Source organism: Erythrolamprus reginae, chromosome 2 (assembly GCF_031021105.1).
Source record: "Erythrolamprus reginae isolate rEryReg1 chromosome 2, rEryReg1.hap1, whole genome shotgun sequence".
Lineage (NCBI taxonomy): Eukaryota > Metazoa > Chordata > Lepidosauria > Squamata > Dipsadidae > Erythrolamprus > Erythrolamprus reginae.
This window is the reverse complement of record NC_091951.1, coordinates 243,473,000-243,487,609: the sequence shown is the minus strand read 5'-3', so window position 1 is coordinate 243,487,609 and position 14,610 is coordinate 243,473,000. Positions and strand designations below refer to the sequence as shown.

General features: G+C 41.8%; 1 protein-coding gene across 2 annotated transcripts in view; it reads left to right on the top strand.

Moving 5' to 3' along the window:
* Nucleotides 1–646: 646 nt before the first annotated feature.
* Nucleotides 647–14,610, top strand: part of ABCA1 (ATP binding cassette subfamily A member 1) — a 167,428-nt gene continuing 153,464 nt past the window's right edge. The window contains exon 1 of one of the 2 annotated variants that reach the window (XM_070742367.1): nt 647–919. The gene's annotated coding sequence lies outside the window, so the exon portion shown is untranslated. The remainder of the gene's footprint in view (nt 920–14,610) is intronic. The other variant, XM_070742368.1, reaches the window with a different exon arrangement.

Below are 14,610 nucleotides of genomic sequence, written 5' to 3'. Positions count from 1 at the left end.
CTACAGCCGTCCTCCTCTGCCCCCATCCCCCACCCTCTGTCAGCAAACAGGATCAGTGGAAAGATAAGCGATGGGACTTGTAATCCAAGCGATGGGAAGGACAGCGCATTTTTGCAGGGAAAGCCGGGCAGCTGCTGCTGGGCTCTGGATTCACAGGCGCTCCGAAGGAAGAGAAAACTGGGTGGGTGGGGGGTGGGGCTGTTCCAAAGGTGCCTTTTTTCCCTCAGGACTTTCTTGGTTTTTTTTTTTCCTTTGAAGATATTTCACTTCTGATCCAAGAAGCTGAATGGGGGGATGTGGGGGGCCCACCGAAGAGTCTCCCTCCTCCCCCCAAGAGAGGAGCCAAGATGATGATGATGATGATGATGATGATGATAATAATAATAATAATAATAATAACAACAACAACAACAACAATAATAAAAATAAATAATAATTCATTAATTTGAACGCTGCCCCTCTCCGAAGACTCGGGGCGGCTCACAACAGCAATAAACAATTTAGTACAAATCCAATAATTTAAAACTGAAGCTAAATGGACGTCCAGGAAGGCCGGTGCCATCGCCCTTTTAAGAGGCGGGCTCCACCTCCACGTGCTCCCAGCGAACTGAGTGAAATACATAAACAGACCAGCGGCAGCAGCAGCTGGGGCGGCAAAGGGAAGCGGAGTTTGACCGATAATAACCTCTCGGTACAGCGCCGGCGGGGGTTCTATATAAAGGCGCACCGGGCTCGTCCGTCGCCTGCTTTGCTTGGAGTCGCGGTTGGGGGAGCGCGCAAGAGTTCGAGGTGGCTGGTGGGTCCCCCCACCCCTTACCCCCCACCAGATTCCCCCTTGATCAACGGTCGGGCATCGTCGACCGGCCGTCCTGGTGGATCTAAAAAAAAAAAAGAGTCTCGAATCCAAACTGGCGAGCAGGTAAAAGGGGGGCGAAAAGGGGGCATTTTGGGGAGGTGTGGGTGGGAGATCGCGAAAATGGGGGGATCCTTGGAAGGGGCTGCTTGCATTGCAGGGAAGATCCCCCCCCAAGGGATCGGTTGGTCTTGCTTCTGAAAGAAGGTGGTGGGATGGGGGGAGAGAATCTGTCTCTGGCTCCAACCCCGCGCTATTATTATTATTATTATTATTATTATTATTATTATTATTATTATTATTATTATTATTATTATTATTATTATTATTATTATTATTATTATTAATAATAATTTATTAGACTTGTATGCCGCCCCTCTCCGAAAACTCGGGGCGGCTCAATTATGCCCCGATCCCCGAAGCCCCGCTTTGCTTTCGGGGCTTCCTTTTCGGAAAGGGATGAGGCAGGCGAGCGGACTCTTTCGGAGCGTGTGCATCAGGGCGCCTTTGCCCGGCCCTTGGAAACACTCGCCGTCCCTGAGAACAGGGCTGGTGCTTTCCTGGCGGGCACGTAAGGCATGGGTTTTTTTGGGAGAGGTGGTTTTGCTCTGTAGCTGCCTTAATGGACCGGGACGATCGCTCCGTTTTGCAAAGGAAGGAAGGAAGGGAGGCAGAAACGGCGGAGGGCGAAAGGCAGAGCCGGACTGGCACGTTTGGGAGAGGACTGGTTGTTTTTAAGTAAGACAAAAGCAGGGGACCAAGTCGGTCGGTCGTCTTTCTTTCTTTCTTTCTTTCTTTCTTTCTTTCTTTCTTTCTTTCTTTCTTTCTTTCATCTTTCTCTCTCTTCTTCTCTGTCTTTCTTTATTTCTCTCTCTCTTCTTTCTTCTCTGTCTTTCTCTCTCTCTCTCTTCTTTCTTCTCTGTCTGTCTTTCTTTCTCTCTCTTCTTTCTTCTCTGTCTTTCTTTCTTTCTTTCTCTCTCTTCTTTCTTTATTTCTCTCTCTCTCTTCTTCTCTGTCTTTCTCTCTCTCTCTCTCTCTTCTTTCTTCTCTGTCTTTCTTTCTCTTCTTTCTTCTCTGTCTTTCTTTCTCTCTCTCTCTTCTTTCTTCTCTGTCTTTCTTTCTTTCCCTCCCTCCTTCCTTCCTTTGTTTCTCTCTCTGTCTCTCTGTCTCTCTTTGTCTTTTTATTTCTTCTCACTGTCTTTTTGTCTTTTTCTTTTCTCCTCTTTTTCTCTCTCTCTTTCTTCTCTGTCTCTTCTCACTGTCTTTGTTTTCCTCTGTCTCTTTCACTCTTTTCCCCTCTTTTCTCTCACTCTATTTCTTTCTCTCTTTCTTCTCTCTCTTTCTTTCTTCTCACTGCCTTTGTTTCCTCCTTCCCCCTCCCTCCCTTTCTTTCTTTTCTCTCTTTTCTCTCTTTTCACTCTCTTTTCCCTCACTCTCTTTCTTCTGTCTTTTAATTTCCTCACTTTCTCTCTCACCTCTCTGTCTTTCTTCTCTGTCTCATTCTTCCCACTGTACTTGTTTTCTCTGTCTCTTTCTTTCTCTTTTTTCTCTTACTTTCTTTTTCTCTCTTTTTTCTGTCTCTTTCTGCTCGCTGCCTTTGTTTGTTTTCTTTCTTTCTCTTTCTTTCTTTCTTTCCTCTGTCTCTTTCTTTTTATCACTCTCTTTCACTCACTTGTCAAACAATCTACACATGTTTCCTTCCTATTTAACCATGTTATGTCTACTGAAGAATTGCAAGGATCATAGCTTATTTCCTACAAACTCTTGGTTGAACTAGTAAGACTCTCAATTCCTCCTCTACATTACTGGACTACAAATCTCTTCATTTGCAGCCAGACCCAGTAGCCATCCCTGTGTTAAGGATGCCTGCCCAGGTCAGAGAAGGAATCTGATAATATCTTTGCAAATCCAACCTAGAATGAAGCTTGAGAGAGTCAAAACCTTCTCAAAGTGGGACTTGTGGTCTCCTTCCTGGGGCTGCTCTCTAGGAAGATGCCTCAAGTTGGAGCTACTGAGGCAAGGAGGAAAACTCACAGAGCAACTCCAAGTCAGCAAGGAATGACCGAGAGTAACCTTGTAATATGTGTGACAGCTTAACAAAAGCCATCAGCTTGGGAATTGCACCCCTTAATCTGAGGGGGAAGCTAACTTTGTAGGAAACAATTCCACGAAAAACTTATATACCGAGACAAGAACTATAATGGGGTGATGATGGGGATAATCATAAGCTATTTATTTTATTGCTATTATTATCATTAGCTTTGTTGTTCACCTCCAGGCTGTATTGTGAATCTTGCTGTTTCCTTCCCATTCTGAGTCAGTACTAAGCAAAACCAAAGAAAATAGCTTTGCAGAATGAAACGAAAGTGTTAAGGGCTTGCAGTGTTGGGTTTTATTGCTTCTGATCTTTTTACCCACTGTTTGGGGATGTTGTGCAGGCTTGAACTGTAAATTACCAGAGCTTGGTGCCATGTATGTAAGATAACTTTAATGGATGTGGTTAACGGAAAGCTCTTTTTAGTGGGATTAAAATGTCACTTTGATGCCTCCTGTAAATTAAGAATATTACTGTGTGGTTCCTGATTTGGACTCTGCTTCTAGTGATGGCATGGGCAATCACTAACTCAGCCTGGCTCTAGTAATATCTTCATCTCTCTCAAGGAAAGTGCTGCATCTTTTGATACCATTTGCGCCCTCCTTATTTGAGATATTCTCCTTTTTCTTCTTTTTTACAATCTTGCCAAAGTCTGGTTGCTTTTTATCATCAAGCAGCTGCCTCCATCATAAGCCAAAAGAATGTGAGTTTGTCCTTGTTGATGGTCACTTCAAGGGAATGGTCTTTATTTGATCCAGGATTGACTGCTTGCAACCCATGGTACTCTTAATAACCATTTCCAAATCCATTAATCTTCTTTCACCAGCTCTTAGAATAGAATAGAATTGAATTGTTTATTGGATAAACTCTTTCTCCGTGCCCAGCTTTCAATATCATTACCACTATGTTCACTATTTTGATCTCTGTAGTCATTAAAATATCCTTTCTGATCTTGTATGTTTGCCATTTCCTTCCTCCATAGAATTAATCTCTGCAGTGCATTATGTACCTGTTCTTAATCCCAAGAATCACTTTCCAACTTCTGTCAATCAAACTTTTTCCCATTTAAGGTGAACCCTGGTTTTCTACTTCTGCTTTGCAAAGGAGGTCTTTCTAAGACCTCTTTACTTTTGGCTAACAACATACTTTACCTATCTCATGTTAGCGTTTCTGTCTCTAGTGTTCAGATGGAGTTGCTTTCTATCCTTATCTCACTTCTTTATCTATTTTGAGCCACTCCATTATTCCGAACTCACTTCTACTTCTTTCTCATTATGAAGGTTTCTTGAAATAGTTGTGGCCTTTCTATTAATTTTAATATATTCATCACATATGAATATGTCGGATTGAAGGTACAGATATATAACTCCAATTAATAAATAAATAAAGCATAACTGTAGTTGATACAGTTGATACTGCGGAGAGGGGCGGCATACAAATCTAAATAATAAATAAAATAAATAAATAAATTACACCTCTTTTGTCATATTTTGTTATTTCCATTATGTTCTGATATGTTCTTCCTTTTTTGAAACCATTGTTCATCTGATGAGGGTTTTTTTTGTCCATGCGTGGATCTATTGTTTTATTTAAGATCTTAAGGAAAATGTTCCTTGCATGAAGACTTAATTTCATTGTTTGGTCATTTGCACTCTCCTTTCTTCTGTAAAAGTGTGTGTGTGTGTTATATAGCACTCTGTTTATGCCATGCCCCCTTTCCCTAAATTTGTTAACAGTTTGATTGCCTCTTTTGCAACTTTAAACAGTCCATTCTCTATTACAGCCGCAGTGGTAGATTCTTACAAAACCCATTTCCAAAATTTCTATTGCAATCTGTTCCTGAATATATTTTTTCTCAGAAAATGTTGCTCTCATTTTTTTTTTGTAAATGATTTATATACAGACTATTCATCTTCCCTTAAGTTGATTGGATTTTTTTCCCCCATAACTAAATCTGAATAGTCCTGCTTTAAAGTACGGTAAGTTTGGTTTGATAGTTATGATTCTGCAATAGGACAGGGAAGAATAGAACAGAACAGTATGGAACAGAACAACAGAGTTGGAAGGGACCTTGGAGGTCTTCTAGTCCAACCTCTTGCTTAGGCAGGAAACCCTACACCCTTTCAGACAAATGGTTACCCAACACCTTTTTAAAAACTTCCAGTGTTGGAACATTCACAACTTCTGGAGGCAAGCTGTTCCACTGATTAATTGTTTTAACTGTCAGGAAATTTCTCCTTAGTTATAAGTTGCGTCTCTCCTTGAGTAGTTTCCACCCATTGCTTCTTGTCCTGCCCTCGAGTGCTTTGGAGAATAGTTTGACTCCCTCTTTTTTGTGGCAGCCCCTGAGATATTGGAACACTGCTGTCATGTCACCCCTAAATTGTAGTCCTAACGTAGGTATGAAACCATCTGGGTGACTTAGGTCCACTCATTCTCTTTCAGCCCTAAGAAAATGGCAATGGGAAACTACAAAATCTTGCCAAAAAATCTGCAGGGACTAGTCTGGGCAGGCTTTGGGAGTCAAGCCTGACTTGAAGAAACTGCATGTATAAATAGTTCCTTAACTCTGAATTTTCTAGTTTTTTTTCTGATTTTAAAAAGGTCTCATTCTTTTTGTTGTTGTTGTTGTTGTTTTCCCCTCTGTATTGATCTGTTTGTTTGAAATATCATTCCTTGATATTTCTTGCTCAGTGTTGAAAGTTATCACTCAGCCATTCAATATCCTTCTGTCTTCCAAGGCTTTCATTCTTTATCTTCCTAAGGGTATCTTGATAGCTTTCACAAAAAACTCTTTGAATCTTTTCTCTTTGAAGGGTTTTTTTTCCTCCTTCCTCCTCTAGTTTTCACAACATCTCTTAACTCTTCTTGTAGCTCCTTGGATTTTCTTTTGTGTGAGTAGATTGGATCTGTTTCTTACATCACATTTATATATTGATTGTATGTCCTTGAGGCCAAATGTCCTTGCTCTCTTCATGTTTTGTTTGATATATATATAAAAAATCATGCCCTAGCCTCCAAATCTTCACCAGGAAGCATTCTGATGGTCCTTTTTCATATTGTGTTTCCTGTTATGCAGTTCGTAAGATCCCAGTCATATTTTAATAGGGAGATTGCACTCGTGTTCCTTGAATCAAGGGCTGACAAAGAGCATAATGCTCTTCGCAAACTCTATTAACTTAGGCCCTACTTTAGTTGTGTTCACTTGATTCAAATTATTGTATAAAACCTGGTGAAAATTTTCAGCAAGTCTGTATTCTTTCTTGATGTTGTATTTGGCACCTTCTTATAATTTGCCATACAATTCCACTTGTTTTCCACCATTGTATCTACCCTGGGTGCAAGCCTCATTTTACACTGATCCTGATTCACAGGATGTTCACTAATTTTAATCGATAAGATCCTGCCATCTATTAGATTATAGCCAAGCACATGCTTAACAATGTTCTTGTTAAACCATCTTTCATACAGATTCCTACCTGAATGTAATTTATGGATGGATGGATGGATGGATTATATGATCATCTGATTTAAATAAGGTCATTTCACCCCATTTAAATTCATCTATTCCTAAAATAGCCAATTTGATATGTTTCATTGTCATGTTGATAATTTCAAGCTTTTTGTTTGTTTGTCAGTCCTTCAAGGTAGATGATATGTATGTATGTATGTATGTATGTATGTATGTATGTATGTATGTATGTATGTATGTAGATTGTTCTGAGTTCGGATTTTGCCCCATGTAATATTTTGAGTGTCTGTGCGACGTTTCGGTGAAATCACATTCACCATCATCAGGCTGAAGTTATAAGCTTCGTGCTGCTGTAAATATAGTTTGTTTGCAACTGCCATTTGTTCCTTATATACAGTATAGTGGTGGGGATGAATGATGGTGAATGTGATTTCACCGAAACGTCGCACAGACACTCAAAATATTACACGGGGCAAAACCCAAACTCAGAACAATCTACATACATATACCCGTGAAAATCTACGAAAACAAATATATATATATACGTGTTTGTTTTCATAGATTTTCACGGGTACAGGTATGATGGTCTTGGTATATTCAGGTTTCTTCCCATGTAGGATTTGGAAATTTCTGGCGACGTTTCAACGAGGTCCCACTCATCATCTTCAGGCTGGTGTTTCTGTCCTTGTTCTAAGGCGAATATATATATAAACTTATAAACTAGTATATATAAACTTTATATAAACTAGAACTATATTTTATTAGTGTAGATCAGAGGTCTTCAAACTTGGCAACTTTAAGACTTGTGGACTTCAACTCCCAGAATTCTCTAGCCAGCATAGCATTAGCTGGCTGGCGAATTCTAGGAGTTGAAGTCCACAAGTCTTAAAGTCTTCAAGTTTGGGGCTCCCTGGCATAGATTACAATAACATGATCCTGAAAGCCTGAAAGAATTTATCTTTCCCTCCCTTTTATACCAAAGAGAGTTAAGTGGGGCAATCTTGAGTTTCTTTCTCACGCCTTCCTCTTTTCCTAGACTACATCCACATTTTCTCAACAATTACTATATGTTTTTTCTTCAAGGATACCTTCATAATTCTCTTCAATGCAAGTAGTACAATAAAAATGACAATTATGATGGAACTCACCTCAAATTCTCAGTCATCTGTAAAGGTTTTTAGTTTTCACCACACCAGAGTATAAAACTGGGGCGGGGGGAATCATTTGGAAAAGACTCTTGCAATGCAGGTATTCCTTGACTTATGACCACAATTGAACCCAAAATTGCTGTTCCTAAGCAAAACATTTGTTAAGTGAGTTTTGCAACCTTTCTTGCCACACTTGTTAAGTTAAATCATTGCAGTTGTTAAGTTAGTAACACAGTTGTTCGGCGGATTTGGCTTCCCCATTAACTTTACTTGTTGGAAAGTGGCAAAGGCTGGTCCCATGATCCTGGGACACTGCAACCATCATAAATATGAGTCAGTGGCCGAACACCCAAATTTGTGACTATAGGGATGCTGCAACAGTTGTAGGTGAAAAAAAAGATCATGTCACTTTTTACAGTGTTGTAACTTTCAACAGTCACTGAATGAACTGTTGTAAATCAGGGATTATCTATACAATATTTTTGGAGCCATTATTGAAATAATGCTCATATAATCACTAGTTAATTTCTCCTTGAGGCTTTTAAGTGCCTGTATACATTGTTTATTTACAGCCAGGTATTCTGGAATTGGCATAGATTGTTGTAGCAAAAACATAATTATACAATGGGCACAGAAGAGAATGCATATACAAGTTTCCCATCACTTTCAGGATGAGTACTCCATAATTAATCACATCTAAGTTGCATCAGGATGCTTAAGGTGGAATATGACATCATGCCTTCCTTCACACCAAGAAGAAAACTGGATAGAAAGCTAGTCATTAGCTAAAGGCTATTCTGTAAGCTTTGGAAATGGCCTCCAAGAGTAAAAGCAGTTTAAATAATGGAATACAGTTATATCCCATTCCATATTCTATTCCATAATGGAAATTTGTCTCATGAAACATGAATCTTAAAAATTGTACCAAAGGATTCATACCTTATCCTAAATCAGTTTTGTTGGAGTTTTGTTGGAAGTTAGAGTTGTTATGATTCATATAATATAATAAATATGACATAATGAGAGAGTGGTTTAACGCATGTGGGTGTATTATTTATGGTTTCACAAATATATCTTTTGTTTTATTGACCTTTCAGTGGTACATATTGAATTGGCAGTATAAAACTCATGTAAAAAGTCATCACAAATTGTGGAATAAGCTAGAAATCAAAGTTTATAAAGCAATGACTAGGCTTCCAATTGCAAACTAAAGCAAAACAAACAATTAAGAACATAAGAAGAGCCATGCTGAATCGGGCCAAAGCCCATTGAATCCAGCATTCTGTGTCACACACTGGCCCATCAATTGTCAATGGGGATCTTGAGCAGAAAGAGAAGGCAAAACCCTCCCTTTCCCTTGACCCCCAACAAATGGTACCCAAGGGAATCCTGCCTGCCTCAACCAACATAGAGGCGGCATTTGGACATCTGTTGCAATTACCACCATTTCACATTGCTCATTGTGGGTTGACAAGACCTTGTTTTGTTTGACTTAAAAGTTTTACGTAGTCCCAGTTTCTGCAAGTGAAATCAGATCTTAATCATATATTCAGTAAAACTATGTGCTGGATTTCTTACGAACTTATATTTCCCGCTTTTCAAATGATTTTATGTCTGATTTGACAACAACGGAAACACTATCAGTGATTTTTTTGTAAATAATTCTTCCTTGGAAGCTTACTTTTTTTAAAAAAAAACCCTGAATCTTAACCTTGTCTGACTGTCCATTTGCATGTATTCTGGATGGCAATACACATAGAAAATCTTAATTTCTTTCCAGGACAAATGGAATATTCTAGCTTTTATGAGACATATTTTATGTAAAGTGTAAAGTAAACGGTAAAGGAGTCCCTGCATATTTTACTCTGCTATACTTTGCTGACTCTAGGGCAGTGATGATGAACCATTTAGACCAGTGTTTCCCAACCTTGGCAACTTGAAGATATTTGGACTTCAACTCCCAGAATTCCCCAACCAGCATTTGCTGGCTGGGGAATTCTGGGAGTTGAAGTCCAAATATCTTCAAATTGCCAAGGTTAGAAAACACTGGTCTAAATGGTTCGTCATTCAATGGCTGGGGGAATTCTGGGAGTTGAAGTCCAAATATCTTCAAGTTACCAAGGTTGGGAAACACTGGTCTAAATGGTTCGTCATTCGCTGGCTGGGGAATTCTGGGAGTTGAAGTCCAGGTTGGGAAACACTGATTTAGACACTGAGTGCCCAAACTGAGCACGTGCATGCCCAAACTGACAGGTTTGCATGCATGCATAAACATGTGAATGCGCTGACATGTATGTACAGGAACAGATACACATGAATGCGAGAACATGCACACATGCGACGCAGAGCCCCAAAGACCACTTGGCCAGCGGTATGGAAGGTAACTTAGCCGGCAATATGGAAGGTAACTAGATTTCACCAGTGCCTTATATGGTCATGCTGATGCAAATACTTCCTTTAAAATGATCTTGATGACTTTCAAGAGGCAAAGAAGTTGTCTGCTAGATATGAGAACCCTGGATGTTACTTAATCTTTTTTCTGTTTTGTCATCGTCTGACCGGAAAAGGGAAAAATTTGCTGCTTTTCAATTTTTTTGCATGGCTCATTTTATGAAAGCACATGAGCTTGTGTAATGTGGAAAGAGAAAGAGTGAGAGAGCTCTTAGAGAGATCTTATTTATTGCCCCAGTTCTTTTATTTTGGATAACTGCTTAGAAACCATTCTTAAATTAATTGTGTGAAGGACAGAGGTTTTCCCCCCCTTCACATTGTTGACTGTGATAGAGTTAATGTGATTTTAAAGGTAATGTAACTGTGTATATGCAGAGAGAATCCTTCCCTAGATGTGATGGATTTGAGCTAGTTTTTTGGAACATTCTTGTGGAAAAACAAACTTTAGTCAGCATCTGCTGACTAGAAGGTTCAGAGTTCTCTTGAGATCATGCTCTGGCTTTCTCTTCTAGCAAACAGAGCAGTGCAGTAGAAATAATATATATATATATTGTCACACTTGTTGCAGGCTGAATTGATAAATAAGCCCTAAAACAAAACAAAACAAAGTTTTAGAGCAGTGTTTCCCAACTGTGGCAACTTGAAGATACTTTGGACTTCAACTCCCAGAATGCTGGCTGGGGAATTCTGGGAGTTGAAGTCCAAATATCTTCAAGTTGCCAAGGTTGGGAAACACTGTTTTAGAGGATTAATAGGGAATCTTATGAATCTATGGTAAACTATAATCTGCCCATCAAGTTGGAATGTTCATTTTCATACATAACATTACCAATAATTTTGCATTTCTTTTGTCCCATAAAATGGTGCTAGTGTTACAATAAAAATGATGCAATCATGTGAATATAATTAATCAAACCTGGTAAAACTAGTTTGCATCCCACTTTTTGCTGTTTGAAGACAGAACAATGCAAAGCAGAACAAGAAAGAGAGGTGCTTAAAAATATTGTACTGTTTTCTAGACAATGCTGGGTTTGCATTCATAGTACACAAAATGCAAAAGCATTGCCCAGATTGTTACAGTCTCGGACTGAAGCACATAGGCTTCAGTCAGGTCCTCCATTCTGGAGGGAAAATACTGACTGCTGATTGGCGAGACCAGGGGTAGCCAAAGTTGGCTCTTCTATGACATGTGGACTTCAACTCCCAGAATTCCTGAGTTGGCATGATTGGCTCAGGAATTCTGGGAATTGAAGTCCACATGTCATAGAAGAGCCAACTTTGCCTATCCCTAGGCTAGACTGTCTTGGCAGCTCCCTATAAAAGGGCTGTCTGTCCGACAGAGCCTTTGTTGGGTAGTAAATACAGTGGTACCTCTACTTAAGAACACCTCTACTTAAGAACTTTTCTAGATAAGAACTGGGTGTTCAATATTTTTTTTGTCTCTACTTAAGAACCATTTTCTACTTAAGAACCTGAGCCCGGAAAAATTTATCAGGAAATTTGATAATGGCACGAAGGCCTGGCCAGTTTCCTGGCCATCTCGGGCTTTTCTGGGCTGCCAGAGGAGCCTTTCGGTGGCGCTTAAGGAGGCTTTGGCAGCCCAGAGCGAACAGAGCGTTTTTTCTTTCTCTGGTCTCTTGGAGAGGGAATAAATCATTTTGCTGGTTTATACACCCAGCGCGAGGTTGCCTCCCCGTCTGGGCGCAGAAAGGCGCTTTGCCCTGGCCAGATCAACTCAGCTAAGAGTCCCTCCTTTTTTCCTTTTTTTAAGCCTTAAAGTTTTGGATTTTTTTTGATTCCCCTCATCTTACCTTCTTCCTTCGGCAGTGACTGTCCTCTTCCTCTTCTTCCTCCTCCTCCTCCCACCCAAATTCCGAGCTGTTATTTCTTTCCTAATGGGTTTGCACACATTATTTGCTTTTACATTGATTCCGATGGGAAAAATTGCTTCTACTTAAGAACTTTTCTACTTAAGAACCTGGTCACAGAATGAATTAAGCTCTTAAGTAGAAGTACCACTGTAGTTGCCAAGTAAAGAGTTGTTGTTTTGAAGCTACTTCTGTCTGTCTCTTCTATTCACCCTATTTAACACAGATATTGGCATTATATGATACTTAAGGAGAACGCCATACAATTTCCCTTCTAATTATGAGAGCCAGTTTGGTGCAGTGGTTAAGATGTTGGCCTTGAAACTGGGAGTCTGTGAGTTCTAGTCCTGTCTTAGGCATGAAATCTGGCTGGGTGACTTTGGACTGTCAATCACTCTCACTCAGCACTGAAATCTACTTACCTTCCCTACCGATTCGGCAACTGTGCGATTTGTTCTATCTCAGCCCAACTCACCTCACAGGACTGTTGTTGTGGGGAACATAGGAAAAAACAGAGGAAAGAATATTAGAAATTAATAATAATTAATTAATAATAATTTATTGGATTTGTATGCCGCCCCTCTCCGCAGACTCGGGGCGGCTAACAACAACAATAAAGACAACATGTACAATCCAATAATAAAAAACAACTAAAAACCCCTATTATAAAACCAAACATACACACAAACCTACCATGCATAACTTGTAATGGCCTAGGGCAGAGGTCCCCAACCTTTTTTGCACCAGGGACCGGCTTTCAACTAGACCAGTTTTCCATGGCCCGGTGGGGGGGGGGGAGCTAGCTGTCAGCGGCGCCGTAAAAGGGGCGATCAAGAGAGGAATGGGTGAATGAATGGACGGAGGGTGGGAAGGAAGGAAGGAAAGAGGGAAGGTACAGGAACAGAAGAAGGGTGCAAAGAAGCAAAGAAAGGTGTGAAAGGGGAGAGTAAGAGAGGAAGGAGTGAAAGAAGGGAATGAGGGAGGAAAGAAGGGAGGAAGGAAAAGGAAAGCAAGAAATGGAGGGAGGAAAGGAAGGGAGGAAAGGAAGGAAGGAAGGAAGAAAGAAGGAAAGAGGGAAGGGACAGGAACAGAGGAAGGAAGCAAGGAAACTTATGAAAGGGGAGAGTAAGAGAGGAAGGACTGGAGGGAGGGAGGGAAGAAGGTAGGAAGGAGAAAGAAAAGAAATAGAGGAAGGAAAGGTAAAAGAGAGAAAGAAAAAGAGCAAGAAAGAAAGAAAGAAAGAAAGAAAGAAAGAAAGAAAGGCAACTTCAAAGAAAGGCTCACTGAGCATCTCTCACTCTCTCTCTCTTTCTATCCCTCTTTCTTTCTTTCTCTTCCTTTCTCTCTCTCCTCTTCCTTTATCTCCTCTTTCTCTCCCCCCTCTCTCCCCCTTTCCCTCTCTCTTTCTCTCTCCCTCTCTTGCTATCTCTCCCCCCTTTCCCTCTCTTTCTCCCTCTCTTTCTCTCTCTCCCCCCTCTCTCTTTCTCTCTCTCTCCCCCTCTTTCTCTCTCTTCTTCTCACTTTCTCTCTCTTGTTTTCTTTCTGTCTCTTTTGCTTTCTCTCTCTCTCTCTTTCTCTCTTGTTTTGTTTCTCACGCTCTTTCTCTCTCTTGTTCTCTCTCTCTTGCTATCTCTTTCTCTCCCCCCCTTTCTCTCACTCTCTCTTTCTCACTTTCTCTCTATCTTGCTGTCTGTTGCTTTCACTCACTCTCGTTCTCTCTCCGTTCTTCTCAGCGGTGACGCGCGCACGCCCTGCCCGCCTCACATTTGCCGAGAGGACTTTCGCCCCGGGCTCTCAGCAAGGGGGTTTGCATGAGAGGCGGGGCCGGCGGAAGGTGATATTCAATGTCGGGGGCGCACGGGCGGTCTTGCGCGCGCTCCCTATCTCCCTGCTAGCCCACTCGGAATACGTATTCAAAATAAGAAAAGCCTTTGCCGGCGAAGGCTTTTCTTATTTTGAATACAGTATTCCGAGTGGGCTAGCAGGGAGATAGGGAGCGCGCGCAAGACCGCCCGTGCGCCCCCGACATTGAATATCACCTTCCGCCGGCCCCGCCTCTCATGCAGCCCCCTTGCTGAGAGCCCGGGGCGAAAGTCCTCTCGGCAAATGTGAGGCGGGCAGGGCGTGCGTTCCGGGTGCGGGAGGAGCTGCGGTGAAAGGCAGGAGGTGGCAGAGGAGCAGAGGGGGCAAATCGGGCGGGCGGTGGGCAGCGCGGAAAGGCCGAGGGGGCCCTGGCGCCGCGGACCGGCTGAAAACCCCCAGCGGCCCGGTGCCGGTCCGCGGACCGGCGGTTGGAGACCCCTGGCCTAGGGGGAAGAGCTATCTCAACTCCCCCATGCCTGGCGGTATAAATGAGTCTTGAGTAGTTTACGAAAGACAGGGAGGGTGGGGGCAGATCTAATTTCCGGGGGGAATTGGTTCCAGAGGGCCGGGGCTCTCACAGAGCAGGCTCTTCCCCTGGGGCCCGCCAAACGACATTGTTTAGTCGACGGGACCCAGAGAAGGCCAACTCTGTGTGACCTTATCGGTCGCTGGGATTTGTGCGGTAGCAGGCGGTTCCGGAGGTAATCTGGTCCATTGCCATGTAGGGCTTTAAAGGTCATGACCAACACTTTGAATTGTGACCGGAAACTGATCGGCAGCCAATGCAAGCCACGAAGTGTTGAAGAAACGTGGGCGAATCTTGGAAGCCCCACGATGGCTCTCGCGGCTGCGTTCTGCAC